This window comes from Triticum urartu, chromosome 4A (genome assembly GCF_056163025.1).
Source record: "Triticum urartu cultivar PI428250 chromosome 4A, HENAU_Tu73, whole genome shotgun sequence".
NCBI lineage: Eukaryota > Viridiplantae > Streptophyta > Magnoliopsida > Poales > Poaceae > Triticum > Triticum urartu.
In genome coordinates, this window is record NC_141876.1 from 124788141 (window position 1) to 124801434 (window position 13294).

Genomic DNA, 13294 nt, shown 5'->3' on the forward strand with positions numbered 1-13294 from the left:
ACTGTAATCCTTGTATTTCTTCTTCTTTGATTACTTTTCCCATTGAGGACAAGCTTGAATGTAATGTCCAGGCTTCTTGCATTTGTGGCAGAGCCTCCTCTTGTAGTCACTGGATGAGGAATCACTGCTCCTTGAGGGTCTTCCAAGGCGACCACGTCTTGAGAACTTTTGGAACTTCTTCACAAGCAGAGCCAGATCATGGCTTAGTTATTCAGGATCACCATGGCTGCTACCAGAGTCTTCATCTTTGGACTCAGATACTGCCTTGGCCTTCAGTGCACGTGTTCTGCCATAGCTTGAACCATAGAGATCTCTCTTTTCAGCAAGTTGGAACTCATGAGTATTTAGCCTTTCGAGAATATCAGCGGGATCAAGTGACTTCTAATCAGCACGTTCTTGTATCATCAATGCCAGAGTGTCAAATGAGGAATCAAGCGATCTCAGCAATTTCTTCACCACCTCATGGTCGATGATGTCAGTGGCACCAAGTGCTTGAAGCTCATTTGAGATGTCAGTGAGGCGATCGAAGGTTTGCTGAACATTTTCATTGTCGAGTCTTTTGAAGCGGTTGAAGAGATTGCGAAGAACATCAACTCGAGAGTCACGCTGAGTTGAGACTCCTTCATTCACTTTGGACAACCTGTCCCAGATAAGCTTCGCTGTCTCCAAAGCACTCACTCTGCCATACTGTCCTTTGCTCAGATGGCCACATATGATATTCTTCGCTTGAGAGTCGAGTTTCTTGAATCTCTTCACATCAGCAGCATTCAGAGAAGGTGTGACTGAGGGAACACCATTTTCCACAACATACCAGAGATCGTTATCAATTGCTTCAAGATGCATTCGCATCTTATTCTTCCAGTAGGGGTAGTCCGTCCCATCGAAGGTAGGACACTCAGCAGAGACCTTGATCATACCTGCGGTCGACATAACTAAAACTCCAGGCGGTTAAACGAAAATCACACAGAACAAGGGAGTACCTTGCTCTGATACCAATTGAAAGTGCGTTATATCGACTAGAGGGGGGTGAATAGGCAATTTTTATGAAATTCTTCACTGAGGAATTTGCCGGTGAGGAAATTCCTTAGCGAAGAACTACTAGCAGTGGAATAAGTACTCAAAGGTAAACATAACAGAATACAAGCATAGTCATCATGATGAAATGAAGACAGGCACAGAGTACAGGAAGCGTAACCACATGATAACACAGGATGAAGACAAACAGACTGAAGAAATTGAACTGAGGAAATTGAGAAAGTCTTCAGTCAAATTCTTCAAACACATATATGAACAAGTACACAACTCAATTATGAGGAAATGAAAGAGTTGAGGAAATGGAACTAGTAAGCTTGGTGAAGACAATGATTTGGTAGACCAGTTCTAACTCCTATCTCAGTTGTACGTCTGGTTGGAGCGGCTGAGTATTTAAACTCGAGGACACACAGTCCCGGACACCCAGTCCTGAACACGCAGCTCAGGACACCCAGTCCTCACCGTATTCTCCTTGAACTAAGGTCACACAGACCTCGTCCAATCACTCGTGGTAAGTCTTCAGGCCACTTCCAAACATTCACAAACTTGGTCACTCGGCGATCCACAATTCCTCTTGGATGCTCTAGATCATGACGCCTAACCGTCTAGAAGAAGCACAGTCTTCAAAGGTAACAAGCGTCGGATCCACGCAGGATCAATCTCTTCAGTGATGCTCAATCACTTGGGGTTTGTAGGTGTTTGGGTTTAGGGTTTTTCCTCACTTGATGATTTTCGCTCAAAGTCCTCGGAGGATGGGTTGCTCTCAAATGACAAGTGTCAGTTTCTCTCGGAGCAGCTAAACAACTAGTGGTTGTAGGGGGCGGCTATTTATAGCCTAGGGAGCAGCCCGACATGATAAGAAATAAATGCCCTTCAATGATATGACCGTTAGGTGGATAGATATTTTGGGACAGCTGGCGCATAGCAGAGCAACGGTCGGAATTTTGAGTAGCAAAATCCTCAGGGCTATCATGTTCCTCACTGTGTAGGCAATCCGCACTGGCGAATTCCTAACTCCTCAGTCAGGAAAAATTCCTCAGAGACCAGAAGAACTTCGTCTCTGTCACTGAAGAAATTGACTGAACTGTATGAGATTTCCAATGGCTTCACTCGAAGGGATTGGTAGGTGTAGGATTTTGAGTTGAGCATCACATGGAAATTTTTCCTTAGTATTTCCTCGACCCCCTTTAACAGTACGGTGTTTCCTATGACTCAAGAATGAGAAAATGAAACTACGAAAACAAAAGTCTTCACGCTTCATGTTCCTCGAATGAATACCAAGTCTTCACGGTCACACCAATTTCTTCACTTTCAAAGTCTTCAGAAAGTCTTCAGAGATCCAAAGTCTTTAGTCGAAGAACTTCATTTTTAGGGGTCGACTTTCTCTGTAAATATCAAACTCCTCATAGACTTATAAACTTGTGTACACTCACAAACGCATTAGTCCCTTAACCTATAAGTCTTCAATACACCAAAATCACTAAGGGGCACTAGATGCACTTACAATAACAGTAACGGACACAGAGATCCAAAATCACTCGATAGCCTGTCCTACGGTAACGGACACTTGGAGTTGTATCCCGATTGATACAACTAGAACTGGATACTTGTGATGAGAACTGGATGGTGATGAGAATTGGATTGTGATGATAACTGGATAGTATGGCTCTGGGATTGCTTTCTCACAGGGAGTCGAGAAAGGATCTCTGGCCGAGGTTGATAACACTGCTACTACTTTACTTTATGCTACTCTACTCCCTCTTGTTGCTGCAAGATGGTGGTTTCCAGAAGATGTTAGTCTTTGATAGGACTAGGCCTTCTCTCTATTCTGGCATTTTTGCAGCCCAGTCCACATATACAACCCATTCCTTTGATACAGATGCATACTTAGTTTAGATCTGATGTAAGTCTTGCGAGTACTTTGGATGAGTACTCACGGTTGCTTTGCTACTTATTTTTCCCCCATACCCGATTATTGCGACCAGATGACGGATCCTAGGAGCCAGACGACGCCACTGATGACTACTGCTACCCCGAGGGTGCCTACTACTACGTGACGACCGCTGACGACTTGGAGTAGTTAGGAGGCTCCCAGGCAGGAGGCCTTGCCTTCTCGATCGATGTTGCTTTTGTGCTAGCCTTCTTAAGGCAATCCTGTTTAACTCATGTCTGTACTCAGATATTGTTGCTTCCGCTGACTCTTGTGTTTTCGAGCTTATGTATTCGAGCCCTCGAGTCCCCTGGCTTGTAATATAAATCTTGTATTATTTTAATTTGTGTCTAGAGTTGTGTTGTGATATCTTCCCGTGAGTCCTTGATCTTGATCGTACACATTTGCGTGTATGATTAGTGTACGATTGAATCGAGGGCGTCACAAGTTGGTATCAGAGTCGACTGCATGTAGGATCCCCCTTTCCAACTCCTTGGCCGAAGTTGAGTCTAGTCACTGAAAAACTTTTACTAACATTGGCTGTGTGTCTTACGGGCCCACGTCGCCATATGGGTGGTATTAGGATCTTTTACTCCTCGTCTATACTCTGGGACCCTAATCTCTCTTCTATTCGGGTTAAATGGTTCTACTAACTCGAACATTAGGATCTCGTGATCACATCCGCCTGGAGAGCCCCTTATTTCAGATGATCGCCTGCTGCATCCAAAGATTACGAAGATACTCGACGATTTTCTCTCGAGACTTTGTGCCTGTTGCCTTTGCAATTCCCTACCACCGAAATATCCTTATGGATAACTACACACACTTACCAATCTTACATTCTATCCCATTGATCTTGTTATTACAAGATGCCCTGAACTGCTCTCCTTCTCCGAGAATCCCTGAGCTTACTGCCTTGCAGTTCCTTGTCATCTGAATACCCCTACGGATAACCTTGTGCACCTATCGAGTATCTGCTCATCCTCAGTTGACTCATGTACTTCACAAAAGTCCTCATAATACCATTCGTTCTTGTGAAAATCATCAACAGCCTATCGTTCTAGAATTTCTTGCTTGCTTGCATTGTGGGTAATACCATAAGTCTAGTAATCTTATTGTCAGCCTTTGTCATTATCATTTTGAGTCCGTTGATACAATATGTTGAGAATGCTCGCAATCCTCAATCAGATCCTAGAATTCATCCTTCCGGCACAGACGTCATTTTAACATGTTCTGAATCTCGATCAATCAAATCGCCATCGATTGTACCCCTAAGGCTATTCTACCTATCCATCCCTAATCAGAGCATTGCTTCTGATCCCTTGTATTGGAATTCTTAATCCCTCTTGCAATTGAGCTTTGAGTTAGTCAGTTGTTTCTATAATCTGATCTCCTTGCATTCTTTCTTCCTCTGGTGAAATATTGATGCTCACATCAGATCCCTTGTGTACCACCAGACCCCCTTTTTCGGATTTTATCCGACAATGTCCTTCATATTTAATAAGCTTGTGAGCCTTTCCTCGGATACATAATGCTTTTGGTAAATTGTATCCTCCCCTTTCTCAAGCATGCTCTACTACTGAGCTTGTGTTATTATTCTTAAAATTTATGATATATGTTCCTAAGATGCCCTGATGGGTTGAACCTATGCCTTACCTAATCTGTGTGAACTCGAAAGTTATGCGGGTTATATTCTACTGGCTTTTTGTCAGATAAAATTTCAATAATACAGATGCACCAAGAGCGAGAAGTAAAATGAAAGTTTATGCATTGTAGAAGTGGGAGTCGACCCTGAACCTTGGGTTCATGCCCACGGACACGGTGTGGGACTTATCATGAAAGCTTCTTGCAAGGATATTTAATCATTTGAATAATTCTTCTGGTATTGTGAATTGGATCCCTTGTAGTTATGGTCCCGACCATATTTCCTCCTTGATCCCAGTTACTGGGTAAGTTACAATTACTTATCCTCTGCAAATCATTCCCCCGTCCAACCTCTACTCCGATTTACCTTATGGCATTACACCTAGTACTTGATACTGGGAAGCTTTATACGCCATCGCATCATTCCTAGCCTGAACAGCTATATTTTTATCATGTCAACTTTTTAACTGTGCTACCTGGTCCTTATGCCCGGAGCAACTTCCGACGATGAGCTAAGCTTACTTCGATCTTCCTCATCTTATCATTTTTCCTTGAACAGCAAGCTTAATTTCGAGATTGTGTCGTACCCATGGTTCCAATAACCTTTCGCTTCATCATTCCTTTGACTAGATGTCATCGCCGATTGATTACATCTTCATGAATTCTCTCGACAAATGTGTCGTGATCATCATCAACATTCTGAGCTTTTCTAGGATATCAATCAAATTCATGAGGAGAAATACAATCCTTCCCCTCGATGATTTATGTTATCATCGACAACATTCTTGCCTTCCCCAACACAAACTTGTTCATATTAATTTTGGGAATACATCCTTTTTGACATGTCGATGGATTGCTACTGAGCCCATCGGCCACACCCTCATCTTTTCCCTACTAAAATGGTATGACTTATTTTCTAAGTTGTTTCCGGTGGGTCCTTGGTGTATCCAAAGTTTGACCTTTGCTTGAAACCATGTCAATGCTATCTTGAAGCATATCTGTGGTAATCCAGTCTCCAATAAGAACATTTGAAGCACGATACTAAATCTTCTTTATCAATTATCCAAACACCGTTGTATGAGTAATGTCATGAAATTTCTTTCCCCTTACCTAAATGGTTTTATACTTCTATTGTGTTATGGATACCATGCTCTACTTGTCCTTGGGAAGGATATACCCCTGAAGTATGTGTTTGAACACATTTTCATTTCCATTGTTCTATTTATTCTGACAATTACTTTTTCCTTTCCATTGGTTTGTTTAAACCTTATTGTGATCTATATTATATAAGCAGTAATATTTCCCTGCTTATGTAAGCACCTCAATGTACAACTCTGTCAGTAAAGACCCTGTTATTATTGTTGTTGACATTTCGGTAACCACCGATGGACGAGAACTTTGCCTAATGGCCCGCCTCGTTCAACGAGAAGGATAATGTTTCTCTTCGTCCCTCGCCCCTGGTACCGACATTGTTGCCGACATAGCTGACAGGCTGCCCTCTGACATGCCTTGCTATCATGACCGTGCAAGATGTCATCGCTGCTTCTATTTTAACCCACATGGTGGGCCCATAACCCACAGTTCCACAGGATCAGAACCTGACTCTCCTGTATATCCTATATTCCGAAGTATCAGTTGCTCTTGGCTTTCTGTGTTGTCACGAGCCACCGTTCGAGAGTTAAACTATTCCCAATGCTCTGAACCCCCCTTCTCACACTCTGTTCAGGTATCGATCGTTTGTCCATTCACTTGAAACTACCCATTGTACCTTCATATTTTGCTCTCGATGTTTTCTTAAGTTTCAACTCGAGAGACACTTCTGCCACATTCCCTGATTTGTTCACCAGATAATTAACCTTATAAGGGTCAGTTCTTTCGAAGTTACTCTTTACTTTCGCACTTAAATCTCGGGACGAGATTTCTTGTAGTGGAGGAGAATTGTGACGCCCGGATAATTAGGCTACAGTGAACCTCTGCTAATGATGCCACGCCACCTCGATTACTGTTGCTAATCTCGCATTAGTTCGAAACCGGTTTGGTTTAAAAATTTAAAATCTAGCAAACAATAAAAGTTTTCAAATATTAAAACTAAAATGTTCGGAGTGGGCAAAATTTTCCATATTAAATATTGGTGAAGAAGCCACACTTTTGTAAAGTATTTTAGTTGCACTATAGTATGTAAAACAACAGCAAAACAATTATTTAAATGCTTTTAAATACTAAACAAATGTTAATCTAGTTTATATAATCACCAAACTTTTTGGACTAGGTGGCCTATGTTATTATGCTAATTTAGGAGTATGGGTTATTTTATTTGTAAAGCTGTTTTGTTAACTAAAATAAATAAAAACAGAAAACTAACAAAAATAAAAAAGGAAACACCCCCCCATTGGGCTTCGGCCCAGCAGGCCTTTGGGCCACCCACCCGGCCGGCCCATCTCCTCTCCTTAACTCCCTCCCACTCCACCGGACCCCCACTGACAGACCCCCACTTCCCCCGCAAAAATATCTCCCCCCCTCTCCCCCGACTAGATCAGGATCGAGGGAGGAGACCTCCATCGCTGCCGCCCGACGCCACCATCACCGCCTCCGGCGCCCCGCCGCCGCCACGGCCGGCCACCTCGACACACCGGACCACGTCACCGGACCACTGTCGCGCAAAGCCTCCCTTGCCGGACCACTTCCTCGGCCATGCCCCGCCTCTCCATCAACAGCTCCCTCCAGCCTCGCCGCCACCCCTCCTCTTCAACGCCGGTGAGGGCCTTGCCCTCCCCTTTCCCTTCATCTGCTCCGTGCGGGCCGCGCCGCTCGCTCCCTGCGCCGGCACTGCACGTCTCCGCCCGCGCCCGTGAGCTCGCTTGCGCTCGTTGCGCTCGCCGCGGACCTGCACCGTGGTCGTCGTGCCTGACTGCGCCCTCCGCGCGCCCCTCGCGTGTCCGGGCCGCGCCCGGCCACCGCGCGCATGTGCACGCGCACCCCCCTCCCCCCGGTCGCCCCATTGCTCCCCCCGGCCACCCCGTCCGGCCGGTCCGTCGCCGCACCACTGCGGGCGACCGCACCTGCCCACGCCCTCCTCCCCACGCATCGCGTTCGTCACCGCAGCCATAGCCGGCCAGGCTCGTCCATGAGCACAGCCTCATGCTCCTCGCCTCCCGCGCCCCCGCTTGCTTCGCCTACTGCTGCTACTAACCACCGCCGGCCGCCCTCCCTTCCTCCCACGGCCGTGCCACCGCGTCCGCGCGTGTCGCCATGCCTCCCTGTTCGCCCTGCAACTACGTGCTGCTGGTGGCACCGTAGCCACCCCGCGCCGCCCACTCGCCACTGCGCCGGCCCCCGCTGCCTCCCCGGTGGCTAGCCGCTGCCCTGCGACGCCACTCCGTCCGAAGCCCATGCCCCCGCCGCTGCTTCCCGCTGCGACGGCCGCCCCCGCTCCATCCCCCCGGCCTCGTCTGCCTAGCGTCGCGCCGCCGTCACCCCGCCGCTGTCGCTGCTCACCAGCGCACTCCGGCGCCCGTGCCCCTCATCGCGGCTGCGGCTAGCCGCGCCGACGCCGTCCCTTGCCACGGCCTCGCTCACCATTTGATCCGCTCGGGTCCACCTCCTCGGGCACACGCCCGTGACTGCTATGCCCGTTTAGCCTCATGGGCCACTGACCACAGGAGCCCACGGCCCCTGTTTTGTAAAAAAAAGATATTAAAAAATAAGTAAATATAAAGAAATTTAATTAATTAATTAGGTAATTAATTATCTTAATTAACCTTGCTTAATTAGCCTAATGAACTAGTTTAGTTATTTTAAATCTGTTAATTAGTTAGGTCAATGATAGACGGGCACCACTACCATGTTTGACGAGTCAACGGTCTGTGTTGACCGCTGACGTCATGATGGTGTCATGCTGGTGCAATAACTCCGTTTTAGCTTTAATAATAAATTCAGAAATTATTTAAATCTTTGATAAATCACAGAAAATAATCCGTAGCTTGGATGAAAAACTTTTATACATGAAAGTTGCTCAGAACGACGAGACGAATCCTAATAAGCTGCCCGTTTGTCAGCCACACGTCCCTAGCATAGTGAACATGCAACTTTCCATCTCCGGTCCGTTTGTCCGAAAACGTGGAACACCGGGAATACTTTCCCGGATGTTTTCCCCCTTCGCCGGTCTCACTTATCCCTGCGTTAGGTCACCTCTAGCACCGCGTATTGCCATGTTATGCTTTGTGATGCTTTGATTGCTCTGTTATTTATTGTGTTCCCCTCCGTTACTTCTTTCCAGTAGACCCCAAGACCGATGTCGGTACCCCCTGTGATCGACTACACCGACGTCGAACCCTTCTTGCCAGAGCAACCAGGCAAGCAAACCCTCCTTGAGCATTCCGATATCGCCCATTTCTTTCCCTCTCATGCTTGCATTAGAACTGCTATTGCTTTATGTATGATCCTACTCTGATGCATAGCCTATTTTTGTTACCTGCTTTCATACCTTACCTGCTTAACTGCTTAGTATAGGTTGGTTAGAGATCCATCAGTGACCCTACCTTGTCCCAGTTGCCCCGCTTTATGTTCGATGACTCGATCAACATGATCGACGTCCAGGCCCCGACACCGCACATCACTTTCCACTTTTTTTGCTCGACTCTGCAGAGTTACCATCGAGTGCCGAGGGTGGAACCTCATACATCACTCCTGATGACATCTCTGTGGTCTAGCTATCCGGTCGTGGTCATCGAGGGTTATTTCCTCCTTAACCACTTCCGTTACGGCTCTGTCGTGCAACCCCTCAAGTGTGAACCTCGAGGGTGGATCCTCTTACGTTCACCTTGATGATAACATCGAGTGGAATTCACTGGGGGTGATTCCTCGGGTTTCCCCCTTGGTGTTAGACACACAGTTACTATGGTTACTATGACTTTACAACTGAACCATGTTACTAAAGACGGGTAGGCCCTAGGGGTACCCGCGCGAGCTTAATAGCGAGTGATGTGGAGTCGGGTTGACCTGGAAGGTGCCCGCGAGATACTTACGAAGCGTGGCCAGGCATTCTTATTCCTTATCGCAAGTACTTGAGACGGGGCAACGGGGTCACATCGATCGTGAGTCTCTGCTCGTTACCGCGCGTTCCTAATCCACTACGATTTGGGTATTTGATCCGAGGGGCCTCTGGCCTGATAGCACTAACCATCATGTGGGCATAGTATGGGCGTTCTGCGTCGTATACATTAGCCGAAGCTTAATAGACGTCAGCGACTGAGCGGCGCACGCCGGGTTGGACTGGTAAGCTCCTGCCTTTTTAGGGAGGTAGCTAGGTCTGCTCACCGGCCGCCCTCGCAACATGCAGGAGTTCCCGGGGAGATGGCCCATGACCCCTGGGGGCATAGGTTTAGTCTGGCGTGCTGGCCTCTCTATTAAGCCTAGGTCGGGTTGTGGCGTATTGTTTGGCCGAGGTCGGGCATGACCCAGGAAAGTGTGTCCGACCAGAGTTAATCGAGCGTGGTGGGTAAGTTGGTGCACCCCTGTAGGGAAGAAATCATCTATCGCTAGCCTGTCCTACGGTAACGGACACTTGGAGTTGTATCCCGATTGATACAACTAGAACTGGATACTTGTGATGAGAACTGGATGGTGATGAGAATTGGATTGTGATGATAACTGGATAGTATGGCTCTGGGATTGCTTTCTCACAGGGAGTCGAGAAAGGATCTCTGGCCGAGGTTGATAACACTGCTACTACTTTACTTTATGCTACTCTACTCCCTCTTGTTGCTGCAAGATGGTGGTTTCCAGAAGATGTTAGTCTTCGATAGGACTAGGCCTTCTCTCTATTCTGGCATTTCTGCAGCCCAGTCCACATATACAACCCATTCCTTTGATACAGATGCATACTTAGTTTAGATCTGATGTAAATCTTGCGAGTACTTTGGATGAGTACTCACGGTTGGTTTGCTACTTCTTTTTCCCCCATACCCGATTGTTGCGGCCAGATGACAGATCCCAAGAGCCAGACGACGCCATTGATGACTACTGCTACCCCGAGGGTGCCTACTACTACGTGAAGACCGCTGACGACTTGGAGTAGTTAGGAGGCTCCCAGGCAAGAGGCCTTGCCTTTTCGATCGATGTTGCTTTTGTGCTAGCCTTCTTAAGGCAATCCTGTTTAACTCATGTCTGTACTCAGATATTGTTGCTTCCGCTGACTCTTGTGTTTTTGAGCTTATGTATTCGAGCCCTCGAGTCCCCTGGCTTGTAATATAAAGCTTGTATTATTTTAATTTGTGTCTAGAGTTGTGTTGTGATATCTTCCCGTGAGTCCTTGATCTTGATCATACACATTTGCGTGTATGATTAGTGTATGATTGAATCGAGGGTGTCACAATGTGATGTTTATCCTTGATGCATCTTATTTTTCTTAGTTCGGTGGTAGCATTATAAGATGATCTCTCACTAAATTTCAAGGTCTAAGTGTTCTCCCTAAGTATGCACCGTTGCTACAGTTCGTCGTGTCGAGACACCATGTGATGATCGCGTGTGATAAGCTCTACATTCACATACAATGGGTGCAAGCCAGTTTTGCACACGCGGAATACTTGAGTTAAACTTGACGAGCCTAGCATATGAAGATATGGCCTCAGAACACTAGAGACCGAAAGATCGAGCGTGAATCATATAGTAGATATGATCAACATAGTGATGTTCACCATTGAAAACTACTCCATCTCACGTGATGATCGGACATGGTTTAGTTGATATGGATCATGTGATCACTTAGATGATTAGAGAGATGTCTATCTAAGTGGGAGTTCTTAAGTAATTTGATTAATTGAACTTTAATTTATCATGAACTTAGTACCCGATAGTATTTTGCATGTCTATGTTATTGTAGATAGATGGCCCGTGTTGTTGTTCCGTTGAATTTTAATGCATTCCTAGAGAAAGCTATGTTGAAACATGATGGTAGAAACTACACGGAGTGGGCCCGTAACTTGAGGATTATCCTCATTGCTGCATAGAATAATTATATCCTGGAAGCACCGCTAGGTGACAAACCCGCTGCAGGAGCAACGCCAGATGTTATGAATACCTGGCAGAGCAAAGTTGATGACTACTCGATAGTTCAGTGTGCCATGCTTTACGGCTTAGAACCGGGACTTCAACGATGTTTTGAACGTCATGGAGCATATGAGATGTTCCAGGAGTTGAAGTTAATATTTCAAGCAAATGCCCGGATTGAGAGATATGAAGTCTCCAATAAGTTCTACAGCTGCAAGATGGAGGAGAATAGTTCTGTCAGTGAACATATACTCAGAATGTCTGGGTACCACAACCACTTGACTCAATTGGGAGTTAATCTTCTTGATGATAGTGTCATTGATAGAGTTCTTCAATCACTGCCACCAAGCTACAAGTGCTTCGTGATGAACTATAATATGCAAGGGATGGATAAGACGATTCCTGAGCTCTTCGCAATGCTAAAGGCTGCGGAGGTAGAAATCAAGAAGGAGCATCAAGTGTTGATGGTCAACAAGACCACCAGTTTCAAGAAAAAGGGTAAAGGGAAGAAGGGGAACTTCAAGAAGAACAACAAGCCAGTTGTTGCTCAAGTGAAGAAACCCAAGTATGGACCTAAGCCTGAGAATGAGTGCTTCTACTCCCAAGGAGACTGTTGGGTACACCTTCCATCACAGATCCGAAGGCAAGATATTCGTTGCTAAGAATGGATCCTTTCTAGAGAAGGAGTTTCTCTCGAAAGAAGTGAGTGGGAGGAAAGTAGAACTTGACGAGGTAATTGTACCTTCTCCCTTATTGGAAAGTAGTTCATCACTGAAATCAGTTCCAGTGATTCCTACACCAGTAAGTGAGGAAGCTAATGATGATGATCTTGAAACTTCTGACCAAGTTACTACCGAACCTTGTAGGTCAACTAGAGTAAGATCCGCACCAGAGTGGTACGGTAATCTTGTTCTGGAAGTCATGTTACTTGACCATGACGAACCTACGAACTATGAGGAAGTGATGATGAGCCCAGATTCCGCAAAATGGCTTGAAGCCATGAAATCTGAGATGGGATCCATGTATGAGAACAAAGTGTGGACTTTGGTTGACTTGCCCAATGATCAGCAGGCCATAGAGAATAAATGGATCTTCAAGAAGAAGACTGACGCTGATGGTAATGTTACTGTGTACAAAGCTCGACTTGTTGCGAAAGGTTTTCGACAAGTTCAAGGAGTTGACTACGATGAGACCTTCTCACCCGTAGCTATGCTTAAGTTCGTCCGAATCATGTTAGCAATTGCCGCATTTTATGATTATGAAATTTGGCAAATGGATGTCAAAACTGCATTCCTTAATGGATACCTTAAAGAAGAGTTGTATATGATGCAACCAGAAGGTTTCGTTGATCGAAAAGGTGCTAACAAAGTGTGCAACCTCCAGCAATCCATTTATGGACTGGTGCAAGCCTCTCGGAGTTGGAATATACGCTTTGATAGTGTGATCAAAGCATAGGTTTTATATAGACTTTTGGAGAAGCCTATATTTACAATAAAGTGAGTGGGAGCTCTGTAGCATTTCTGATATTATATGTAGATGACATATTGTTGATCGGAAATGATACTGAATTTCTGAATAGCATAAAAGGATACTTGACTAAGAATTTTTCAATGAAAGACCTCGGTGAAGCTGCTTACATAT

The 13294-nt window shown here is 45.7% G+C and overlaps 1 long non-coding RNA gene across 1 annotated transcript; it reads left to right on the forward strand.

The window, feature by feature from the left end:
* The first annotated feature begins 7098 nt into the window (after nt 1-7098).
* LOC147975072 (uncharacterized) lies at nt 7099-10892 on the forward strand. The gene is made up of 3 exons (XR_015602007.1): nt 7099-7360; nt 8883-8958; nt 10588-10892. It is a non-coding gene; the product is annotated as an uncharacterized LOC147975072 (long non-coding RNA).
* Nucleotides 10893-13294: the final 2402 nt, after the last annotated feature.